Source organism: Balearica regulorum, chromosome 4, assembly GCF_011004875.1.
Source record: "Balearica regulorum gibbericeps isolate bBalReg1 chromosome 4, bBalReg1.pri, whole genome shotgun sequence".
In the NCBI taxonomy this organism is placed as follows: Eukaryota; Metazoa; Chordata; class Aves; order Gruiformes; family Gruidae; genus Balearica; species Balearica regulorum.
The window spans coordinates 14844200-14859619 of NC_046187.1; the positions used below are offsets into that span (position 1 = coordinate 14844200).

The window sequence follows — 15420 nt, forward strand, 5'->3', positions numbered from 1 at the left end:
CTTTCAGGAGTAAGTATTCTAAGGAAAAAAGCAAATGAGTAAGGGAAATTAACTTAATTAGCTACTTGCTAACAAGTAACTTCTGAAATCACTTTATATGAATGGTCAAAAAAAAGCCCCAAACAAAATGCATGAAGAAACTACTACTCTACTCTCAATCTGAGCACTGCTAAAATTATCTTTTAATAAGGCTTGAGAATTCCTACCTTTGTTCAATAAGACAAAAAAGTACCTTCAACAACCAGTGAGCAATTTAGATGGTGAAATGAAACACAATGAACTAGAATCCTTACCACCGAATTTGATTTCTTCGATTTTCTTAAGTGCTGTAATTCATCCAAATACCAATTACAGATGTTTTTGTAGAAAATGAAGAGAGTATCTTATTTGTATGTTTATTGTACTAGATATGCAGCGAAGGAGAGGTTTTTGGGAAAAAATGGCTTCAAAACTGAAGCACTGGATTTCAAAACAGACTCTGCAATGTGCCAATTTGGTCAGCAAATGTGTATTATCACTTAGCGGTAACCAGTGATAAAACAGAAAGTGCAAAGGCTATTGCTTGTATTATAGTATTGCTCTGTCTGGAGTATTTAAAGAAGCTCCTGAAGTCTCGCTGCGTAAAATTTACACTTCTCCCATTATGTTTTCTTGTTTTCTGCTTTAGTTGTTCTGGCCATTTGCGAAAAGGTAGAATAGTGTTTTCTTAATGCTGTCCTCGACTACACAATTTTTCATTTGATCAAAAACTAGTGGAATTAGGATTTGTGTTTAACTGATTAAAGGTCTGAGTCCATGATACTCTGTGTTTCAGTTCTAGCTGTGTGAAACTTTGTCATCTTAATTTTGAGACTGAACATACACTGTGTTGTTCTAATTGCACTGGCTTTTTGAAAAGAACTTTGTAGTCGATTCAGCCAAGTTAAAGGGTTTCCAAGATCATGGTCTTGGCTCAGGATAAATGGAGCCAATGAGCTAAACAAATTCCTGCTTTCTTGGTTCTTATAGTACGAGAAAAATGGAAAGAGCAGAATACTTTTACTGCTTGATACAAGGGAAACAATCCTGGAAGTGGCAAAAATATAAGTTAACTGTGTTTATGATGTCAGCAAGACACACTACTTTACAAATTATTTTTAGCTTTCTTTTGAAATGTGAACCACAACTTATAACATTAATGAAGCAAACATTTCTCACTTGGCAAATTTAAGAAAAAGGTAGATTTAGGAGTAATCACTCTGGGATTTAAAATAATATAGAAATTTAGTCTAGTACAGACAAATATTAGTGTTCTTATAACGTGACAGTAATAGCTGTCTTGCACTGTGCTGAATGAGGATACACATGTCTATATTTGTTTCAACTTCTCTTACTGAGAATGCTTTTCTAATGAGCTACATTTTAAAATTGGGATTGAAATAAATGAGTAATGGAAAAAAAAGAAAAGGGGCTTCTAATCAGGAAAACAGTGTACATTCTTTCAAAGTCATGTTTATAAGTTCAGAGAAGCAGTGGATCTAGTTCAAAGACAAACCATATTTCAATGTGCTTTTCAAAACTACCATATAGTTCATTACGAAAGTTTGTTTTCAGCTGAATCTTAGCCTAATGACAACTCATTACTTGAGATACATTACTGTACATAATAATGTGCTTTCACTCGTAAGATGTCATCATTTCTATTTTCTACCAGTCACAAAATCATTAATTTACAGTTTGGGTTTCAGGGTGGGTTTTTTAATAACGTAAAGAACCAACTGCAGTTTCACTGGGCTTAGGCTCTCAAGCCATGGGAGGACCAGTAATTTGCATTTGCTGATTTTAAATAACCATAGGATATTTAACCTGCAAGAATTCATGCTGCACAGACATGAATTTCAACACACGCAGAGTTAGATGTGTAACTAACTGACCTCCCGAACATACAGTTTGATTCACGCACAGGGAAGGAATATTTGAATTTAGTAAACTCCATGTGGTTTCACTGACAATTAAGCCCTTTAGACTTTGGGCACTCTTAAAAGTGCATTGAATAAACAAGTATTTCCTGGTGACTTTTTCATGTATATCACAGGCATGTATTTTTAAGCCCTTGCAGTATAATACTGGAATAGTGCGTAAACACCAAAGACAATCATTTGTTACAAGGATTCTGGAATACTGACAGGGTGAATCTAGTCTTGATGCAGGTCTTGAGCGAAATATATGAGTTGATTCAGGAAGTTAACGTGGTTCAGCCACTAAATAAAAGTGACCATAATATAATTAAGTTCAACATCCTCCCACGGGATCCTACCATGAGGTAATAATATTACAGTACTTTTCAGAAAAGGAAGATTTTTATATTGAGGAAGTTAGAAATAGCCTGAAGGGGAAAGTTAGGAAATTAAAATCCGTAGAAGCAGCATGGAGGTTCTTTAAAAGTACCTTATTAGGCTCAGAGAAAGTATGTATATACTGGAACAATTAGGAATCAAGAAGGTGAGAAATATAGCAAGGTACGAGGGAATGTTCAGGCCCCCCAAAAATAATAATCCTATAATAAAATGGAAATCCAACTCAAGTGACACTATTAGAGCAGAATATAAATGCAGAACACCACCAGAGTAAGGGTTATATCCTGCCATTGTTTCACTGGCAAAGTAAGTAGGAGTTTCCCATGAACATTTATGGTAGAACAACATTCTGAGGTTTCAGAGGAAATTTGAAGAACAAATAGGGAAAAATACAGAGAAATTTTTAGTACATTGTGATAAAAGAAGAACTTCCTCAAGCTAGGTGATGGTCTTCGGTAGACGCCGGTTAGCGAGAGCAATAGAGTATAAAAGCAAAAGATACAGCTTGATTTCTTTGCATAAGAGGGACTGGGAAAGACACACCCTATAGTTGGTGTTTAACATTTTCTGTTTCTTCACCTTTAGGCTGAGGAAAAAAAAAGAGAGATGGAGAAGAGAAATGATGGAAAGCACCAGCATAAATTGCCCTAAAAATAAGTGCTCTAAAGGAACTGAAAATTGGTGTAGTTGAGATAATGAAGTTGTACTATTTATTTTTACAAAATTTAACTGTTATCTGTGAGGCTAGCTGTCAAAGGGCTCTGAAGGTCATCTTGCAAATTACAGGAAAGTGAGAACCAAGAAAAATCCTAGGTGAGAAAAATTAAGAGAATTGTAAAATTAGGTCAAAGAAGCATCTTGTGTAAGTGTTAATTTGCTGCCACAAACAGAATTCTGACAAAGAATTAATAAGATAATGAAAAAATAGTTTACGTTTCTAGAAGTTTTTATACAGTGGCTCTGAAGAAAGTAGTATGAGAGATTGCTAGTCATAATAAAAAATAATAATATTAAAAAAAAAAACCTGTTGTGGTTCAGACTGCACTCAGGGAAGAACTGCTCTATACCAGTGCCTCTGGACGTACCTCCAGTATACTGCTAAATTAGGTGGTGAAAACCAGAAGAAATAAATAATCAATGCCTTGAAAATAATTTTAAAATGTGTAATCTAGTATTGCTTCTAGAAAATCAGCTGTTACTTTGAAGAGTTTGTGATAAATAAGTGGCAGAATTTGCTGGTGATAGAAGATTAGAGTACATTGCTAGGGAGTCCAGAGAAATTTTCTAAATCTAGGTAATGAAATGACACACTAAATTCAATATAGCGTACCTCAGGAGGAATCTTTAAACACACAGAGTGGTCTCACCTTATTCTATTCTGAAAAATACTTAAGAAGCATCAGTGACAATCCAAGTAGCTATCCAACTATAAAAAAAAGCAAGTAATAAGCAGAATCTAAAAGTGTTTGAAGTACTTTGGTGAACGAACACTGTCACTATATAACCCAGCAGCATCCTCAGGAGGTCGGCAAGACACAATTGGAGTAAATAGTGTTGAAAAGGGTTTTTGTTTGGTGGCGTCTAAATATATATTTAATTTGGAAAAAAATACGATCTAGCGGAAATAGGTGAAGTAATAAATTTCACAGAAGACAATATTGCCTTTTCATTCTCTTTTTTCTTTGATGAAAAAGTTTAACAAATTGAATTGTCACACATAAAACGAATGACATTTGAGCAACATAATCACTTGTCTGTTACATGCTGCTGCTTTGGTAGTTTTGATTCAACACCAATTAGAGAAAGATTTGCCTGTAGCTTTCCTACTACTATAATTTATGATCCAACTGTTTACAAAAATTACAGCAGCCATGTAGCTTTCCTGATAGGGAATCGGGGTCAGATGTCAATAAAACCGGGGGTAGGTAGGTCCTAGCTCTGCTGGTGCTGTAGCCTATACAACTATCACCTTTAATCTTTGCTTCAGGTTTCTTGTCCAGAAATATCCTAGTGTTAATTTTGTTTCTTTCTTTTCTGTGTGGAGCAGAACCAAGCCATCTCAAAATTATCTTTTATGTGAAACTCTATGCTGCAAAGCTAGGTGACTTGGGAACTCATTTAGGCTATCATCAGACTCACATGTAAAGTCTGCTTTATATCAGGGCTGGATGCAACAGTAAGCATTTCCAAGGCTATCAACAGTGACTAAGGGTTGCCAAGATATACTTCCAGGGACAGTTATAAAATTGTAAAATATTGGACATAACATACAGTAAGACAGATGAAATTCAGAGAAGCAGCTCCAAAGGCATATATAAAGTCAATGATACTTGCTCATAAAGAGACCTGCTGTGCTACTGTGTCTCATTAAATGTTGTTTGGTAAGAGAGGCTCCTTGCTCTATACAGATGATCAGGGAAATTATTCAGGATATGCAAGTTACAGATTGTAGTCCCTGCCATGAATCAAGTGCGGAATTCTCTTCTGATTTCAATGAAGCTGTTGTTTGGAAATCTTCTCGAGTCAAGACTAGAAATTCTAGTAAAAACAGAAAAAGAAAATGGGAGAAAGTCCATAACAACATAACCAATAACTTGATTGGTTAGACCTTTACATGGGATGTATGAGCTGATTTTTTTTATTGATTAGGATTTTCCAACAATAACTGCCACAGAAATGTTTTGCCAAAAACCCTAGACTAGCATTAGTGATGTAATTCTCTGTATTCATTGCCACACTTTAACTACCCCACTTGCTGAACAAGCTCCTGAAGCCTTCTCTTCTCCAAGCCCCACTCTCTCGGCCTCCCCACACAGGGCAGGCACTCCGGTCCCCTTCACTGAACCCACTCCGGTGTATCGATATCATTCTGGTATTGAGGGGCCAATAAAACCAGGCGCAGTGTTCCAGCTGCAGCCTCATGAGTGCAGAGTCAAGGGAGGGTGATCGCTTGCTCTGCTGGCTGTGCCCACGCTGCTGTTGGTCTCCCTGCTGCCAGGGCACACTGCTGGCTCGTGTTCAGTTTGCCATCTACCGAGACTCCAAAGCCCCTTTCAGCAGAGCTGTTCCCAGCCAGCTGGTCCCCTGCCTGTATTGTTGCAAACGTAGTAGTATTTGTAAAAGAAAAAGTCTGCAGTAATCTATATCTGTAGTTCCAATTCATTCCTCTGACTGTGGCTATCCAGCCAGAGGTGGTTCTTCCCCAACTCAATGAAGATCAAGTTTTCTCATTAAAACCTTAATCTAGAGATAGCCTCCCCTGAGATACCTTTCTTAGCCTTTTGTCCCTCTTCCCACCATAAAACCCATCCAGTTGCTTTAACCACCGTAAGGTATAGAGCTTCATATCAGGCTAGCTCTCTCTCTCTTAAGAATTCTTTTTAATTTCTCAAAAAACAATATTCAAATGAGATTTGCAAGCGCATAGACGTGCACGACACTTCAGAAATAACAGATGCTGTCACGCTGTTGACTTAATGGCTGTGAACTGTACATGTGCATAGAAGGGTGTGAAAGAAGCCTCGCCACTAACAGCATTTCCACTGAGGAGTGTCTTTTAAGGGGTTGATTTTCAGAACTCTTAATCACTGCTGTAACCAGATACTTAGACTTGAATATTTATTATATACATAAGGCATTAAATACTTATCGTGATTTATAGCGTGGGTTAGGATGTTATTTTAAAATAAGCCTTATAAAGTACCTTCAATCCTGTCCATTCAGACACTCATGAGGCAGACTCCAAAATCATGAAATTGGTTTAAAAGCCATGCGCTTAAAAAATCCATTTGGAAACAGAGGGAGTGGAAATTCACTGCCTCCTTACTTTTTAACTTGGTTTGTGTTCTCAAACTTCTTCCTGCAATCATAAAGCCTAAAGGTTTCAAATTAAAAAGCTGAAAACCTACTGCAAACCTCTTATACTTTGCCAGGCTTGCAACGTAATTGCAAGCATTGGCTACGCTACATACTAAGATGCATGCACACATCTACGTAGCTGAAAATTCCACAACATAATGAAATATTAGTTGTAATTAACAAGAGACTGGATTGCTGAGGTTCTGTGGCATGCCTTCAAATGTTTGAGACCACATTCCTTCCATACAGTCAGCTCTGACGAAGTTCTTAAGTCCTTCATGCAGTGACACTGTGGGAAGAGCCCATATGAGCAGAGAATAGGGGAACCTGCTGGTTTTCTGGAGAATATCTGCTTTGTTTTAATCTTCATATGAGAAAGGGCAATTTTCAGAATACACTTACTACAGTTCTTGTGTCCCTGGGAGATTTTTCCTCTATCAGTTCCAAGAATAATTGCAAGGAAACATTTGTGAGTTTATGAATTTGTAGAGGAAGTGAATTTACCACTTTTTAAATATGTTTAAGCAGTTTTATTTGTATTCTTCAGATATAACAAATTGTGTATAGCCTGTCACTTTTTTCAGTAGTTATTGTTCTTTTTCTCCTAAGGGAATATGGTTTTCATAGCTCAGTGAGGCTCTGCTAATTATTACATACCTCATATTTCTAAAGAAGAAATTATGTTTGTGTTAACTACTTTTCTTTCAGGAAATGTTCCTTTCAGTACTTAAGTACAGATTGTGAATGGGTGAATTCCTTATTCCTTTTTTTGAGAGGGAAGGTAATAGAAAATTTTGGCATTTATCAAGGAATAATGAATCAGTGTATCACAACATTCTGACAACTCTAGTAATTTTTTCTACTTTGAATTTGAATAACTGTCATATCTAGCTATGTCCATTCAAATGCAGAAGTCACCATTTTAAATAATGACACCATTTAAAACAGATGCCCGAGTCTTCCAACAACAAAAAATCAGGAATAATGAATAATATTTACTTAAATTTCAAGTTTATATCAAGTAATGCAATATATTATCTGAAAAAGTTATCAGGGGTCTTAGGATTAAATTGGTCCAAATCATCTGTGTACTGCATATCTTTGAAAGATCACTAGAAATGAAGGATATAACTCCAGTTGATAATTTCATTAAAAATGAACTCAATTGGTACATATTTGTCTGGCACAAAAGTATGTTAAAGACAAAGATGCTGATGAGCCAGTCATGCTGTGGAGCAGAACAGCACAGATGGTTTGGGGAAGGCAATGGGGATCATGTCTCACCACCATCTCTCCTGCTCCCTTGCTCCCTTCTGGGAGTGGAGAGATGGTTCAGACCTACATCTGGGAAAGGACACAGTGGGCAAGAGACAGAACAAGGCTGTGTATTCCACAAGTGGAACAAGACTTATTTCACGTGAAATACAACTTTGTTATCTCCTACATACGTTATTAGCATATGCTATTGCATAGAACTGCGATAATATTGTGGTACTGACATATCTCCTGTCACTAATAGAGAGCACTAACAAAATGAAATTACCATTTAAAATATCATAGAAGACTTTAGAATGAAAAGAAATGAAGGAAGAAAGGCAGCAGCCAGCCATGCTATATGCATAAATTGTCACCTAATCAACAGTATTCTAATGAATGTAAATATAAGACTAAGATTTTCAAATGTAAGTGCCTGTGGTCAGCCTGAGACTAGTTTTGAGGAAATACTGATCACTCTTTCTGTGATTCCTATACATATTTTAGCTGTTTTAAGTTAAACCTTAAAAACAAGGAATCACTTTTAGAAATGTCCTTTAATGCTTAACATCTCAAAGCACAAGCAACAAAAAAATGAGTCCATGGCTCCTCTGAAATATTTTTTGAAGTCTGAGTGATTCTAAGAAGTCTTTGCAGTCAAAAAATGATAAATGGGCATATATCACATGGAAGGGAATATAGTTTCCTGAGTAAAACAGTTATGATGATGCTTATTTCTTTTTAAGGAGTGCACCACTGAAAAGCATGGTTCCTTTTTTCATGTCGGCACTCAGACTAAGGACTGAAACTTTGGTTCTTACAGATGATCACATTTTTCACAAATTGCTGCTGCTGTTCTCCTGTCATTCCTGGCCTGATTGGGTTTTTTTGTTTTGCTTTGTTTCACACAAGTTACAAAGATGGCTTCACTTCAGAGAGATTTTCTTAATGGAATCCATTCCACCCAGAAGGTGTTCTCTCTAACAAATGGGAAACATCACGAAATTAAACCCAAAGTCTGAGCAATGGAAAGCTACATAGATGATGTCAGACATTACAAATATTATTTGTACTTGCTAGTTTACTTCAAGGGAAATTATGAGAATGACATCATAATGATGACTGACTAATTTTTATTAGTGTTTTCTCTCTGAAACTCTAGACTTATAAAGAAAAACAGCTTTAAAAATGCTGTACCTGTTATTCTTTTCTAACACTTTGTGATTTTCTTATTTGTAAAAGACATTAATATTTAAAAATACTATCAGCTCTTGTCCTAGTCATTTGACATGTCAAATATTTTTTGTCCAAAGGAGAAAAAAAAAAGTATTATTTAATGCTCATAAAAGATAGGAAATGATCACATCTTCTTTTAAATTAATTGCTGCTTGGGTTGGCCTATGAACCTATAAACTCTGCTGGAACAGTTGTAGCCAAATTTCTTTACAACAGTTTCTTACTATGGAAATACTATGGAAATGAATTATACTGATGAAGGGGTGATGACCAGCTTAGGAATAGCAATATGTTTCTTCAGTCAGCAAAGGCAAATCACAGGGTGCCACAACTTAAGAAACATCCAAAATCCTCAGAACCAGTGTAACTCTATTTTACAACAAAGAACACAGTCATCTAGTGTTGCACAAGTACTTTTTGCAAAGGTCTGTTGGGTCATTTTGCTGAGGACCTCTTACCGAGAAGTACTGTATCAGCTCCAGCTCTGCTTAGGCATTGTACATCATCTTCAGAGCTGGAGATAGCAGTAGCCAAGGAGAGCAATAGAACAGTATCTCTCACAGCAAGGCAAGAAACATTTTTCAAGCCCTGAAAAAGGGCATCCCAACAGGAATGCTGAGAGAGTCATCAAGGGACTAGATACAACAATTCAAGTCAGTAGAGACTCCATAACTAACATCTGGTGGGCAACACAGCAACACAAAGGCTGTTTCTTGTAGAGAATTCCCCTCCTTATTTTTAGGAACCTGCCACCACCAGACCACATTCTTAGCTTCTTTACTGAGGACAAGATTAGGTCACAATACCAGGTAGAGTCAAATCTCCATGGCCATATTAGTACCTTTCTCCAAATGCTATTGTCCCATTCAGCACTGTGTTTATATTTGACCTCAAAGGCAATGGAATTATCAAAGTGTTTATGGTTGAGCATGTTCATATGTGTTTCCTGTACTAGGACTTTTGTTTGTCTATAAACACTTGTTTTCATGAGAAATTAATATTTATGGTGTCAAAGTGCTTAAAGACGTTAGGGTACTTAAATACCGTGCCCTAATGGAGCCTTCGTATTCGTGCATTATTTTAATATGCAAAATTCAAAATGATGAATTTAGCATCAATAACTGCTGCCAGACCCGTGTATATGGCTCCAACTCCCGGCATAAAATGATGCATTTGTGGTCTCAACCGCCACTCTCCTGCCTCACCTAAGGCTGAGTAACTGTAACAGCTCCCACTTCGTTTCAGTGCGAAGCAAATAAAGTTCAGTAAATAACTAAGGGGTGGTACCTTCATAGAGTGCTACAAATTTTTACTTTCAGAGAATCCAACAACATCTTGGGTAAATGATATGTATTTGAGTTCAAAGGTATTCTGAAACAAGAGGTCTAGATAGTGTCAATGGCATCATTCATCTCAACACTGAAAGAATGTTAGTTGTGGGACTGATTTGCAGAGTTCTTCTGAAGAGTTACACCACCATGAAATGGGCCTATGCAACAAAGAGTGCTCCCCTAACCAACCCCATTTGCAAATGGTTTTCAGGATAAAAATGAACAAATGATCTATAATAGATAATAAACAGCTAATCATTACATCACACATACCACATCAATTAATACAGATACATTTGTTAAACCTCTTTTATATAGGACATATTAGAGCATTCTATTTTATCAAGGATTCAAAGGGATTAGACTTTAATTTGTTATTTTAGTATACTATACCTTTAAATTGTTGACATGTAAGTTGTATAAATAGAAACACTATAAATCTCTTAAAAAATGTACCATAAATTTTTTATGTATGACCTTTAAGTAACAGCAGTCTGTTGCATAACTCTGCAGGGGAAGTCACATGGTGGAAACCTCATATTTCCTTAAATTTATGGTTGTTTCTTGGTGGTCTAAAAGACTTTTTTTTTTTTTTTTTTAAGTTCCCTCTCAAAGTCGTAATCTTAGTAAATTGTTTAATGTTTGGTCTAATGCAGGTCAATGTAAGTTCTTATTTAGATTTATAATAGGAAATATATAATGTCAGATACCAATGAAGCCTGGCTAATAAAGTCAAGGATACCAGTGTTATGTTTCATTATAATGATGTGAAGATAATGCCTTTAGCTGCATAACCACAACATTAGCTACAGACCATAAAAAAATCTTTATGAAATCTCAGGGTCAGATTCATTAAGAGAAAAGTCTCCATTTCCCCCCCCCCCCCCAATCAGAAGCATTTTTGATTGATAAATTCCCTCATCACCATTGCATCAGATCTCATTTACTGACACCAAAAGTCATGTAAACTCTGAAGTGGAGACAATCAGCTGCCTTATGCTATCCTGTTTTGTACTAGAAAAAAAAAAAAATAGTGGAGTTTGGGCATGTGCCTAAATACTTGCAGAATTAGAGCCTTGTGAAACAAAATTTTATATTAAGGTAATTATCATTGCCATTACTTAGAGGAAATTTTACTCTTTCCTACTCCAAAGGAGTTTGGTTTATATTCAGAACAGTGTTATCAGCATCAACAGAAAAGGTCTGCTTCAAGTTAAAACATGCAAATCAATACAAGTTGCATGAACAAGAAGAAATTATTAGTGGTTTTCCACCTCCACCGAAATCCTCAGGATCCAAAACAGGAACTTACAATGCTTGGCAGAATAAAAATTAAACCCCACTCAGAAATGTCAATATTTAAAATATGTAGCGCGACCATAATTTAATGAGTTCTTTAAAAAACACAGGCACATACATGAAATGCACATTTTTCAAAACCTTTTTCCCCCACCATTGGAATTGAACATTGTAGGCATAACAATATTAACTGATTCTATACTACAAAATAAGTTCTTTTAGGTAGTTCAAACACCATTTATTTAAGCCTTAAGATATGCATATCAAGCCTGTGTGCACCGTTTGTGTGCACTCATGTTCTGCTTTTGTGACTAGAAAAAAGAATTAAATTTGATGAGAAATTAAACTAGAGGGACAAGGAAATCTGTGTTCACCTAAATTGTGGATGCATGTGTATGTTTAGATGTGTATGCACTGAGTATATGCATAACACGTAAGCATAAACAGCTTGGAAAATTCAAGCCTTGCAGAGTCATAAATTCTCACCTGAAAGGCAGATGTGCACGTTCCACAGTAGATGCAAATGAAAGCAATGCTTTGTGTGCAGCCTAGTAATGAAGTAATGTAACACAATTCTGTAACAAAGCTGGTACTAATAATTGATTTTCAGAGAACAAGGAATGGATTTACCATTAAGTCATATATTTGTAGTCTTACCAGCTAGCAAGCACAGCACTCAATCCTGACGATCTGCTCAAACTTGCAGTTGCAGCGGACTCTAATGGGCTGCTGTTCATACCTCTGGCCTGCCTGCTTCTTCAGATAGCCCCTGTCAACCTGAATGTCATCCATCAATCAAAGATACGTGATGGCGTGCCACTAGTGTATTAATAACATTTGATTCAATAGGCTTTGATCATCCTGCCCAAGATCTCAGGTGCTATGCATGTTCAATGCGTACTAAAAAAAAGAATGGAAAATGAAAAAAATCAAAATGGCCACCTTAATTTTCCATCTTTTTTGGCATTGTGCCTTCTGGGTAAGCACTAAAACAATGAATACATGTTAAATAAATGTCTCCAGCAGTGCTTAGCAGTGATAAGAATAATCTTGTTCAAGTATTTCAAAAATCTGCTGAAAAACAAATGAAGACCAAGATACAATGACAGTTTACTGTCATCATATGAGCATGGCTCAGTTAAGGAACAGGTAATTTGTATGATGAATGTCTTTGAACCTGGAACAGGGTTAATCCAGGATCCTGACAGACATGAAAGACTAGCAAACCTTTTATCTTCTCAATAATTTTAAAAGAGCATTTAGAGCCTGAACTTAGAGAAAGGACGATAGTACTAAAGGCTAGTTTGGAGAAGTCGTCAAATGTGCACCAAAAAGAGAGCCTGGAACTTTTTCCTGTCCATGCAAGGCATTCATTAGCCTCACAAATAACAGAAAAATCAGCAATGCTGGGGCTTTCACAAGTAGATGAGGGTGTCAAGGGAGAGGCAAAAATCCATCCCGCAGGCAGCGAGTCTCAGGAACCTCAGAATGCTGGCAATGGCTTCGTTAGAAACCAGAGAGCCATCCTATGCCAAGAACAGACACTAAAATCTCAGACAGTTAATGCAAGAACAGGATAGAGAGGAGTGAGAATATTCTGAGATTTTGAAAACATACTCTTACCAAGTGTGGACTGAAAGGTTCTCAGGAAGGGCCAAATGAAATATTCCATTTCAGTGTTGACATTCTTTTAACTAAAACTAATTTCTAAACTGAAAACAACTCACTGAAATAATCCAAATTCCCAATTTTACAAATATTAGAACTGGCTGTTTCAACAATTTCAAAACTATTTTACTTTTCTCCCCAACATACAACACGTGTCACAAGCAAACCTCCCTTTCTATCAGGGAACACACTGGCTTAGACAAATCAGCATTTTCAAATACTGCCTTTATTCAGAAAGCTCCTGGCCATTTATACTGAAGACATTTTTCATAGTGATTTACTGGTTGTCTTAGGACAAATGAATTCTGAAGTTCTAAGTCTGCATCAGCTATTGACGCACACAAACATATTCCTCTAATTATTCCATATGCATGCAATGCCTCACCCTATTTCATTTTTATAACTGTGCATGCTTAACGCATTCCTTCTTTGCAATGTCCAAAACTATCTTTGCATTCTCAACAAGAAACATATTTCTCATTCACACATCTTGGGCCAAACCCAGATGGTATTCGTTTCCTACAAGGGTATTTCCTGTATGTCTGAATTGTCAACACGGCTGTGGATTGCCATCATTCTCCTCTTATATACAGATTCTAGTCATGAAGAGCAAACCGTATATCCTCCACCACCCTGGTTTTTCCACTTGGCACATTTCATAAAAATATTCATGTCTCTCTTCAAATTATTAATATTTTTTCACTATGTTAGTTGAGAGGTAAAGACGAGATCAAGCACAAAAATGCTTGAATATTTTAGCTTCCTCCAGTGTTCGCAAAATGTCTGTGGAAAAATCTGGATTTCTCTGGATTTATTTACTCCTTCTTTTCAGATAGCCGGCAAATTACATATATATTTTTAAGACTTACTGCAAGAACTCAAATTATTTGATTACTTGAGTCAGTATTTGAAACCCAAGCTGTTGCTTAACTGCAGCAGTGCAGATAAGTTGCACACTAGCCTTTCTGCCCTCGAGCTGCTCAGCTCCTGAGGCACCGTGAGGCTGAAGGCGTTGGCAAAGTACCAGTGAGAAAAACGCTTGGGCAGTATCAGAGAATTCAAACACGTTTTTCTTCCCAGCTCCTCTTCAGTGCTCTTTCAGAAATATATTTTTGACCCAGGTACAAAACATGACACAGTTTTTGTTGGAAAAAATGCAATAATAGCATTTTCAGATTTTTCTAGCTGCCTTTGTATGAGGACTCCAACAAGTGCAGTCCTTGTATGTCAAACAGTTTGATATTGGATAACAAATACACTTCCAATGCTCATGCTCACATGTGGAAGCTTAAAACTCAGTAGCAGATGCTGGACCTCTAAATTGATTTTCTGTTTGCTTTTGTGCCAATAAGACAAGACTGTTTACTGTTTGGAACAACTGAATGGACAAAGAACATAGGTATAAACAATTTTAAAATTGGAGTAAATAGACATAACATAGTTGTCTAGTCTTCATCCAGTAGATCTGTTGCATGTCTACTGGTAAAATGTTGAAGGATACTTGCAGAGCTTCTAAGAATACAAATTCTGATTTTGCCTATTACGTTTAGCATAGTCATCTAGTGAGAAAACCAGCAACATATGCAATCAGCATTTGCTTTGAAGATATGACACATCATTATCAAAACTATGCTGAATGCTGATGCTAAGTGTAGGCCGAAATACACCTCTCCATGCATCCAGATTTCAGAGTCCAAAAGTTCTTTGGATATTAGGGAATAGAGTAGCAATTTGCTTTATCTCTAGAATTTGCACACAGATTCTTCAGCAACTGAAAAATGGTGACGTGTTCCCATCCTTTGGTGCCTGCAGGCAAGCCTCACACTCTACACGGTGGCTCTGCCTTCCGGAGAGAATCCCAGACAAGACGATAGTTGGAATATAAGCATTAATTACCGTTCACCTTTCATATGCTTCCTGTCTCTGTCCTGTGTTTTTATGTCACCTGAACTTCTATCTTTCAAATCGTCTCCTACTCCCCTACCAAAAAACATTCACATAATATGATTTTCCAGTTTCTTAAAATAAGAAGAAAAGGCGATTTGAAATATCTTGCAGAAAACACTTTAGAACCTTTACTAAGTACCTAGACTAAAGCTAGGAACCTGCTAAAGAAATAGGCTTCAGTGGAGTAGCTTTCTATTTTACAGTGAAGATTAGTATGATTTTGACAAGCCACTGAATGACTCTTCTCTTAAAACAGTGACAGAGCCAGGCTCATAGGGCCCACAGTTTAATCTAGGTTATGTTGCAAATATGAATGACCACCATAGTAACGCCTGGGGAGAAAACACAAATGGTGTGGACTGAATGAAACGCCTCTAGTCCTTTATTACCCTTTGGCAAAAGGTATCCTGTTTAAGGTGTGCATTTTTTTTTATTTTTTTTTTTTTTTTTGCAAGATGCAGACTGCTAGCAACTTACCTTTAGCACTGGCT

General features: G+C 36.7%; 1 protein-coding gene and 1 long non-coding RNA gene across 3 annotated transcripts in view; one reads left to right on the forward strand and one right to left on the reverse strand.

Moving 5' to 3' along the window:
- Positions 1–15420, reverse strand: part of LOC142601672 (uncharacterized) — a 264842-nt gene that overhangs the window by 201518 nt on the left and 47904 nt on the right. The gene's annotated exons all lie outside the window — the stretch shown is intronic.
- Positions 1–15420, forward strand: part of HHIP (hedgehog interacting protein) — a 78155-nt gene that overhangs the window by 29720 nt on the left and 33015 nt on the right. The window lies entirely within an intron of this gene.